Source organism: Pteropus alecto, unplaced genomic scaffold, assembly GCF_000325575.1.
Source record: "Pteropus alecto unplaced genomic scaffold, ASM32557v1 scaffold76, whole genome shotgun sequence".
NCBI lineage: Eukaryota > Metazoa > Chordata > Mammalia > Chiroptera > Pteropodidae > Pteropus > Pteropus alecto.
In genome coordinates, this window is record NW_006443138.1 from 3702251 (window position 1) to 3712517 (window position 10267).

Here is a 10267-nt window from a genome sequence, read left to right on the forward strand (position 1 = left end):
TTAAGAAGAAAGATAAACATATGAAGTTCTGATTTTATTTTTGATTTGAAAAAAACACGACAAAATCTATTGGAACCATGTTTTCCCCTTGAACTTGAGGACACAGATGGTTTCTTATTTTTGTTTATATCCCCAATATTAAACACAGTGATGGTGAGTGAGAAAGTAAATGTTCATTCCAACAGATAGGGATATACTGCTTGAATTATGAATATTAAATATCATAGACTCCTTTAAAATTGAGGTTTTGTGCTCCGAGTGTGATGAAAATTGGAAGTTACCATAGAATAAGAGATAGTGTGACATTTGGCAGATATTTAACTTCACAAATAATTAGCTGTAGATATTCAAAATAGTTCATGAGATTCAGTAAGGAAAATAGGTTATGAAGATGGAGACTTTGGTCATAGAAATTGCTCTTTGGGCTGTGGGGAACATTATCCTAGACAACAAGATAGTTTAAAATTCTGTAGGTGTTTTAAAAAAGAGATGATAAAATTGTTCTTAACAAAAGGTAATGTCAACTTGAAAATAGTGTCTGGAAAATATTTCTTGAAGGAGAGTCAGGGCAAAGTACCTAGGTAAGTTTCTACACTGGACCATGCTGGGCAGGAGGCAAGGACAGGGTGTGCATGATGTTCCCGGAGATGTCTATGTCCTAATCTTCAGAACCTGTGAATATGTTACTTTATATGACAAAAGAGACTTTGCCAATGTGATTAAGTTAAGACTCGACATGATGGGATTATCCTGGATTATCCAGGTGGGCCAACATGATCATGAGGGTCCTTATAAGTAAAAGAGAGAGGCAGGAGAATCAGAGCTAGAGAACGAGATGTGACAACAGAAGCAGAAATGAGAGTAATATGCTTTTAAGATAGAAGAAAGGACCACGGGCCAAGGAATACAGGTGGCCTCTAGAAGGAGGAAGAGGCAAGGAAATGGTTTCTCCTCTAGAGCCTCTAGATGGTACACAGTCCTGCCTACACCTTAAATTTAGTCCAGTGAAATCCATTTTGGACTTCTCACCCCCAGAACTGTAAGATAATAAATCCGTATTTTCTTAAGCCACAAATTATGAAGCAATTTGTTACAGCAGTGATAGGAAACTGATACAAAAGCCAAGAAATGAATCATTGTCATGGTCCAAAGAAATATTTTTTAAAGAGGAAAAGGCTAACGAAGGAAAACACATTAGAGAGAATAATATTAATAAATTCGACAATGTAAAGTTTCCATATATCCAAAATAAAATACAAATGACAAACTGAGAAAAATACCTGCGACAAATATGACACAAAGAGGAGAAATCATCTTGGTATTGAAAAAGAGCTCTGTTAGAAAAAAAAAAGAAAAACACAATAGAAAAATGGGCAAAATACATAAATAGAAAATCCAAGAAGAATGCAAATGGCAATAAACATATATTTCTAAATATCATCTCATTTTAAATGAAGAAATGCAAATTAAATAAAACAGATATCATTGTTAATTTACGAAACCAAAATATACCTTTCTTTTAAACTCATATTCAAAGTTAGCGAGAATTCCACCAGACTTGCAGTCTTAGTCACTGCTAGTAAAAGGGTCGTTTATGAGTTTTTTTTTAATGAAAAACAACTGGCTAATATGCATTAAAGGTATAAAAATATTTTGATCAAAAATATAAATATTTTTGATCCAGTGAATCTAGATTTAGGGATTAGACTGATTATTCTTCATTTGCCTCTCCATATCATGCTCCACCCCTCTTGATTCTACTCTGTGTTGTCCATGGCTTAGGTCCCTGGGCTCCCTTGCTCTCTAGCTTCTAGTTGGGTTTAGCCAATGAAGGCACTGAAAGGAGAAGAGGGGTTAGAAGTGAAATCTGGGGGCATTTACTTCCAGCCACTTGTCCTCTCCCTGCTTCCATGGTTTTTATGAGTGACTTTGTTTTTCAAAGGCAATGTTCTCAAATGTCAACACATCAAAATCATCTGGGTGCTTTGTTTCTGATTTGGTAGGATAAGGTAAGGCCTGAGAATTTATATTTCTAATAGGTTCCCAAATGTTGCTGATGCTGCTGGTGTGAGAACCACACTTTGAGAAGCACGACTTTAAGGCCACAGTTGCCCTGGGGTAGCCCCAACTGCTTAGCTGAGGCTTTCTCTGTGCTCTGCTACATTGTATCTGCTCCCCACTTCTCCCTCAGGTCTAGGGGTGATGAGAGATTGTTTGCTAGTCTCTAAGTTCCTTGTTGGTTCCCTTAACCCTGCCCATACCTCTTGTAATCAGTCCTTTCAATTAAAATCCCTTGAACGAAAGACTTTGAACATGCCATCAGTTTCCTGCTAAAATCCTGGCTGAAGCAGGGATTTATCCCAGGGAAATGATCAAAGATGCAGACACAGACATAAGTTCAAGAGTGTTCTTTGCAGTATAATTTATAGTAGTAAAAAACATTAGAAACAAAGTACATATTCAAAATAGGGGAAAGATGGAATATTATGCAGTCACGAATGACTAACTGCATGCCTGTATTGACTAACCTAGGACATGCTCAAGATGAAATGTTTGATTGAGAATAAGATAAGAATCCATAGTCAGAGATTGTTCCCAGTTTTAGAAATTATGTGTGGATGTGTTTATGTAAGGTTCAAACTGAAGTGAAAATTGAAGAGTGGTTTAAGTTACAATGACTATATATGTAATTTATTGGAGGAAGATTTGATTTGCCAGTATATTTGTACTTTTCTGACTGAATATTTGAACCACGGGTATAATTCCAATTCAAACTTTTCCTCCTTTATTTCCAGTGGGTTTTAGTATTGCTACCACATTTAATATTATATAAATATAAACATTTATATTATATTTAATTAATTTAAATTTTATTATATGTAATTAATAAAATAAAATGTTTATATATAAAGAAATTATAGTCTGGCAATAGAAGTAATTCTTCATTCAACCTCTTTCTATTTAAGTCCTTTAAACACAAATTTAATCCACAAATATATTGAGTGTCTGCCCTCAAGGAAGTTACTGTCTCAGAGGGCACATAAGACACAAATAAAGATGCAATGTGGAATAGTAGAGAGAACACAATTTGGAATTTAAACAGCAAAGTTTGAGTCTGGGCTTTGTCACAACCATAATTAAGCAGTCCATGAAATCTTCTGTAGGGTATGTAGTAGAACATAAATTATAAAGATGAATTATGTAATCAGGGAATCATGGAGTGCTTTTTCATCAGTCTGAATGCTCTGTGGTGTGCATAGCAAGTATGTGTTTACAAAGCTGGAGTTAACATTAGTTTACCCTTTTAATTCTTCTCTACTTCAGAACAGACATGAACATTGTTTTCCCTGCATATGCATAATTACGAAATTTTTTGGCATATTATTTACACTGAGAATGAAAATTCAAAAATCAAAGCTGATGGTTAAAACAGAGGGAGCATTGTACTTATGGGGGAAAATGGGTATCTTATCCTTGACTCAATTAGGGTAGGTTTGCATAAAAAAAGCTGGAAAGGCTTCTTAAGAATCTACTTATGGAAAATAAGCAATACATATGACATTTGAATGAACCAGAGATAAAATGTTTTGGTTTTTTTTTTAAAAAAATAGAAAGAAAGACAACCCAATAATGGATGAATGGCATCAGACTGTTAATAACTGTGGCATTCAAATGAAATTTGAATGTAGGATAAAATGGAAACATTGACTTAAGGGATGGATTTGAGCAACTAAGATGGAATGAGATTTCCAATTCTGACATTTCCCTCTCTGATCACAGTATCCCATTCTTTTACTCCTACTGATCCTAACTGTTTATCCAATAATAAATTCAATTCTTTACTTTTGCCTTTTCTTTCAGAACATATACCTCCTGCAACTTCATTTTTCTTCCTACCCAGTGTGACTCTATGAATAGCTTGCCCGTAGTGCTCTTGTTTGAACACTAGACTAGACTCTCTCATCAGTATGTGAACTTTGTCAGACTTAGAGCTTAGGAAATACCTAACATTTATTTTTTTTGTTCATACTCTGAAGCTGCCAAACCTGGACGTAGAATCACAGAACTAATCTCACCTTCTGTCTAAAATGATGAAAAAGATACACACATGTACACACACACACACACACACACACACACACACAGAAAAATATATTAAATGAGGAAAATCTTCTATGAACATATGGTAAAATAAAAGATGTAGTCAAATACGATTAAGAAACAAAAGAATCCTGCCTGTCTGTGATGGGGGATTGAAATATGAGAACCTTGTTCTTGCTCATTACTTGTTGCCACAGTGACTGCGACTCAGTAACTGAAGTTATTGATATTCCACCCATTCTGAGGTACCTAGGCCATTTATTATCAGGTAGGAATGGCATTTTAGTATCCAAAGACTCAGAAACTAGACTGTTTTCCAAAATAAATGTCCTAAAGGCCTGATCAGAACCTTGACTTATTAACCAAAATTTAAATTCAAGAAAACAAAGTAGTGGCTGAAGGGATTAGAGCGATCAATAAGAAAAATTAAATATATAGAAATAAATTGAATTTATACAAAAAGTGTATAAATTTGAAATAATATTACTTGAAACGGACTTGTACTATTCATCACAGAGACATGATGCAGTTTATGACTACAGTCTAAATGAAAAAGAAAAAACAAACAAACAAACACAGAAGAGAATGGAGAAGCTTCATCAAATGAACAAAGACCTGGGTTTCACATCCTTTATAAAAGCGAGTAAAGTTCTTATGTTGCTCTTGATTTTAATAGTTAGATGGCAAACAGGATACTTTCCTTTTTAATTATTGCAGAGAATAAGAACAAACTAATAGCCCATAACTAAAAGGAAGAGAGAGATTAAAACTCAGGAAGTATAAAATAAGACATTTTATTTCTGTAACAGTTAAAATGGTCATTTACATCTTTTTCTGTCTAGTACTCCTGCATTTTTGTAAGAAAAGCCCCCATCCTACCTCTAATCATAGATTTCAAATGGACATAACATCACCTGACGTGATCTTACTCACCTGGTCTAGATTATCTCGAAGTGATTATCTGACTTAAATTGGATCAATACTAGAACCTTATCATCCCTATTCACTCACCTCCCGGCCCTGGGAACTGGTTTAGCATGTAGACACATAAAAACCTGGCGCAAACTATGAACATTATACTCCTCAGGGTCTGTTCAACAGGACCTGTACAAAAGGGTTTTTTCACTTTGAAGATAAAGGTGGGAAGATGTGTGAAGTGGTGTGTGTGGAGAAAAGCAGTTAGGGAGAAGCAAAGAATGGAGGCAGAGCAAAAGAATCTCAGTAGCATCCAGTCACTGGCTTAGTGGACCTCTAGCTGCACTCCTGCCTTTTCTGGTTGCAGGAGCCATTGATTTTCCATTTTGCCTAAGCTAATTCAAGATCAGTTTCTACATTGTGCAACCAAATACATAAATACAAGAATTATGATTATAAATGTAAATGAGCTTAACTCCCTTAGTAAAAAGTCAAAGACTTAGGATTGGAGTGTAAAATAAATGAATGAATGAATGAATGAATGAATGAATGAAATAAAATCCGGTTATTTAAAAGACAGCTATGTGAAATAAAAGAGTAGAGTAAAATAATTTGCAAATACAAACCAGACAGATATATAAGACTTATAATTCAAAGCTGAAATCATTAAATAGAGAAAGCGTATTCCCTTGTGTTGATAAATACTATTATCCATAGAAAAGACAGCAGGATTGATGTAGCTGCTCAATAACGTCTTCAAGGAATGTTTATATTTCTGTCTCATGATTCTTGCATATGGCTCTCATTCTGGTTACAAGACGGATGCTTCAGCTTCAGACATGACTTCTGTGTTCCAGGCAGGAATAAGAAGGGAGAGAAAAGATAGCATTTAAATTAATTAAGAAAGCAAAACTTTCTTGGAATCCCTGGTCAACCCCTGGTTTTCATCTCATTGGTAAGAAGTATACAATATAGCCATCCCTAGTTGCAAGAGAGGCTGAGAATTTATAAGTAGGGCACCTTGCCGCCCCCAAATCATAGTCTGTTACAAGAAAAAATGGGACAGGAAAATTGCATAGGCATCTTGCAGTGGCTGGTACACCTGTCAAAGGTCACATAAACTGGCTACTCTCACGCTTCTTTGGTAGTACTACAAATTATTTGGTAAAATCCTGTTAGAAAATAATCTGGCAGTGTGTTTCCTATAAAATCTTTATATCCTTCAATCTAGTTGTTAGTTGGGATATATGTCTTCTATACTCTGATTTTCATGAGAAAGATTTTTCCTCAACATTCTCTTTCTTTGCACAGCTCCTCAAACTCCCCCAAGGAAGACAGAGTGACTTCTCTGCTTAGTGAGTTAAGAGTAAGAAGTGGACATAGATAGTTCAGTTTCCTTGTGAGAGCCATCTCTTTACAGGAAACACACATTTTAGTTGGCTCCACTACACCACAGATGTTTTACAGCATAAAGTCCATTGTGAGGAGGCCTCAGTTATCCAGACATGTCTCCGATGGGTGGGTAAGTATGCCTAGTTCTGCGTTTCAGGCTGCCATACATATAGGTCACTTCCTTCAACCTAGCTTTGTTTAAGCAAGAGGTTCTGTTAATAGCTTTCTCTATGATTGTGGATTTGTAAGTATCTCTATTTCTAATGGTTTAAAAATATGTTTTGAAGCTATATTGTTAGATTATAAAGGTTTATAACTATTAAGTACCTTCATAGGCCCTTGTTTTTTACATTCCATGTTTTTCCTTTCAGTGACTAGAGGGCATACTATATCCTTTCAAATTTTTTAAATACACGTTAAATTTCTGTTTTACTAATCAACAGCTGGTGTGAATCAGCATTCTCTGATAAAGACATTGAACTTTGGTGCTCTTTCCTTATCTCTTCTATGGGTCCCTCCCTACTACTTGACATCTTGAAATCATCTGGGCTTCTACTTATAAAAATCGACTTTTTACATTGTGTATTTATAATTATTTAGTCATAATGATAGCTTTCACAGATTTCTTTATTGTGATAAATGAGCTAAAGCATGGAAAGCATTTGGCATGATGCTACTCATTCAGCAGTGTTTATAAAGATGAGGAGGATTGTCAATATTAATATCATTCAGCACAGAGCCCTTCTCTCTCCACAAGCTTTTAGTGATCTTATCCTCAGCTTTCACTATCACAACTGTCTGGAGGATTTCTAAACCTATGTCGCCTACTTGGACACTGCTCCTGGGTTTATTTGTTTTATTTTCAATTTCTGTTACAGATCACCACCTAAATATTCCACCAGAACATCAAGCTCAACACACCCAAATTAAACTATCTCCTAATTTCCCAATTTCTCTTAATGGAGCAAGCATTATCCCCATTCCCTAACCTGGAAACCTTGAGGATGTCTTTGCTGCTCCTCTTGTGTGTCCTACATCCCTTAGCAATAGTTGAGCCCAGTGCCTATATCATGTTAGTCTTCTTCCTTCTCTTCCTTTAACTTTAATACATTTCTAAGCCCTGTCAAAACTTTAAAAAATTTCAGTTCTATTTACCTTCCTCTTTACGACTCCCTTCTCTCAAAGTATTACTTTTCATCCAGTATTGAGTTATCTTCCTACTTCTCCTTCTTATTTTCCTATTTCTTCTCCTTTCTCCTATCTTTATATGTTAATCCTCCTCAAACATCATGCCAACCATGCATTTAGTATATACTACCTAATACGCTCTTTGCTTTGGACATAAGTCTAAACCCCTCAGCCAGCTACTCTAAGCTTTCTACTGACAGAGGTCTAACCTACATCACTAACCGCTCCTTTATGGACACTATAGATCAATCAGACTGGCACTTTGGCTCCTCCCTGAAAACCTCAAACACTTTCTGAACTCTTTGGTTTTACAATGATAAAGACTAACTGAAACTTTAAGTAAAGTTAATCATTGGAAGGGTTTTTGAGAGGAACTAGTCCTTATGGAAGTTCTCAGGCTCTATGCAGTCACTACACCCCTACAGGAAAAACTCTATGTTTATAATAAAGCTCTATGGTTTTCACTTTCCCTCTTTTTATTTCCTTCCTTTTTCTCTACTATAAATACCCTTCCATCTTGGCATGTGGGCCAGAGTGTTCATGTGGCTTGCCTTGTCTGCATGCACTGGGCTGAAACTCTTTCTTTTTCCTGAATAAATCCTTTTTGGTGACAAAATACCTAGTCAATATTATTTTTCAGTCAACAATCCTTAATATTTCTTCTGCCTAGAAATCTATGTTGAACCATCCCTGCCTGTCAAAATTGTACACATCCTTCCAGAATCCTCTCAAAAAGCCTTGATTCACACACCAGATATAACTTGTCTTTTCTTTAAGCCGTTATAGCATTTCGTATGTCTCTGGTAGTGATGAAAATATTTTTCCTTTAAGTTAAAGATTTTCCGGATTTATTATCTTGAACTTTTACCAGACTATAAAATATTTAATGGGCTTTACTCTACTCATCTTTTAATTGTCTGTAGGATATTATTAGTACAGTATATTTCACAGAGTTGGTATGCAATAAATATTTGTTGAATTGATAAAGATTGTATCCTTTAAGACAAATATTATTCTGAAAACATGACTAAAGTTTCTTAACAGGCTATGTAAAATAAAGATATGTTCAAGTTCAAAAAGTCATTTTCTATATATAAATCTGGTTATAGAGTGGATTAGCTAAATATGTCTCTGAATAATATAAGAGAAGGCATACACCATTTTTATGGTACTATAGGTCTGAAGGAAACATATTTTGAGGGCTTTCCGAATATTTGATGAGTAGTAGAAGTTGAACTTTGCACACAGATTATTTAGAAATATTAGAAATATTTGGCTCTCTCTGTTGCTTTGGTTAATACAGAGATAATAATAGGTTTCGAGCATTGTACAGCGTGAGTAGACATAAGAAAATAGTGGAATATAAGTCTAGGAATGCAGATTGCAGCCCAGTTCTGGAGTATCTTAAATGCTGGTATTGGAATTTTATTTAGTAAGCAGCACATTGAAATTTTTCGTTGTTGTTTGTTTTTGGTCCTGTGAGCACTATTATAGGGATGTTCTTCAGGAAAAATAATTACTGAGCAGAAAGTCTGGATTGAAAGGAGAACTTAGAGGGAAGGTCTTAACTTAGCTGGTCTGCTTGTAATAGAGTAGAAAAAGGTCAAATGAACTAAAGTGGCAGGAGTAATGGAGAGGAATGAAATGCTGCTGATGCAAGAACTATCATAAAGGACTTAGCAATTGACCTGTAAATGATTATGATGATCAGGGTAAGAAGAAACCAAAAATAAAATAGCTTCTAAAATTTTGTCTTATTCTCTTCCTTTGTTTGCCTCTTTAAAAATTAGCATATCAGTAAGATACTAATAGTCACTATTATCTGGACAATGCAAGTCAATTAGATACCTCTTTTTGCATAGCAAATAGAACAAAATTTAAAAGGATTTAACATCTCCAGCATTGTTTTGTTTTTTGTTTGTTTGTTTGTTTGTTTTGACATATTGTATTCAAATACCAGTCTGATTACATATGGTCTAATAAAGTTCAAATCATAAACCCCAAAGAAACAGATGTTAAAGACTGGTCTTCAAACCTGGTGCCAGTTGTGCCACGCTTGCCTATGATCTCACTAACGTGAAACCACATCCACACCTCAGTGGCCACCAAACCATTCAACAGAGCTCCCTTAATGGTGAGCTCTTCTAAGCTACCAGTTTGAACACTATAGACTATTTTTTTTTCAAGCTCTGAATTGCGTGGGGATCTCAGCAGGGGTTGGAGGAACTAGCTCAGCCTTGGCATAGTGCCAAAATGTGGCCAATGGTGGCTTTGAGTAAGTCACAGCAGCATTTAACAGCGCTGGAGTTTCTCTGTGAGGTTATGGACAAATTGGGCCATGTTTCTAGGAGAGAAAAGTCCGTGGCCTTGAACAGCAGGCTAAGTCTCCAGTGTTGTTTTCAATGTAGAAAAAAAAAAGATATGATTATATGTTCCTGAGGTGGGGTGAGGTGGGGGCGGGGGGGACAGAGCATAAATTAAGAATTCGTTTTATAGTCAGAGGTACATATAATATACAGTTTGGGTTTTTACAGTTTAAATCAACTTTATTGATATGTAATTTACATATGATTTTCGGATTAGGAGACAAAGGCAATGGATATTTATGAGAAAGGGAAGAGGAACCATTACATCAATAAAAGGAAGGCATTCCTATTGGTGCAGATAATAC

At 35.4% G+C, this 10267-nt stretch overlaps 1 pseudogene; it reads right to left on the bottom strand.

The window, feature by feature from the left end:
• Window positions 1-9582: 9582 nt before the first annotated feature.
• Window positions 9583-9936, bottom strand: LOC102893372 (annotated as a pseudogene).
• Between the last annotated feature and the right edge of the window lie 331 nt (window positions 9937-10267).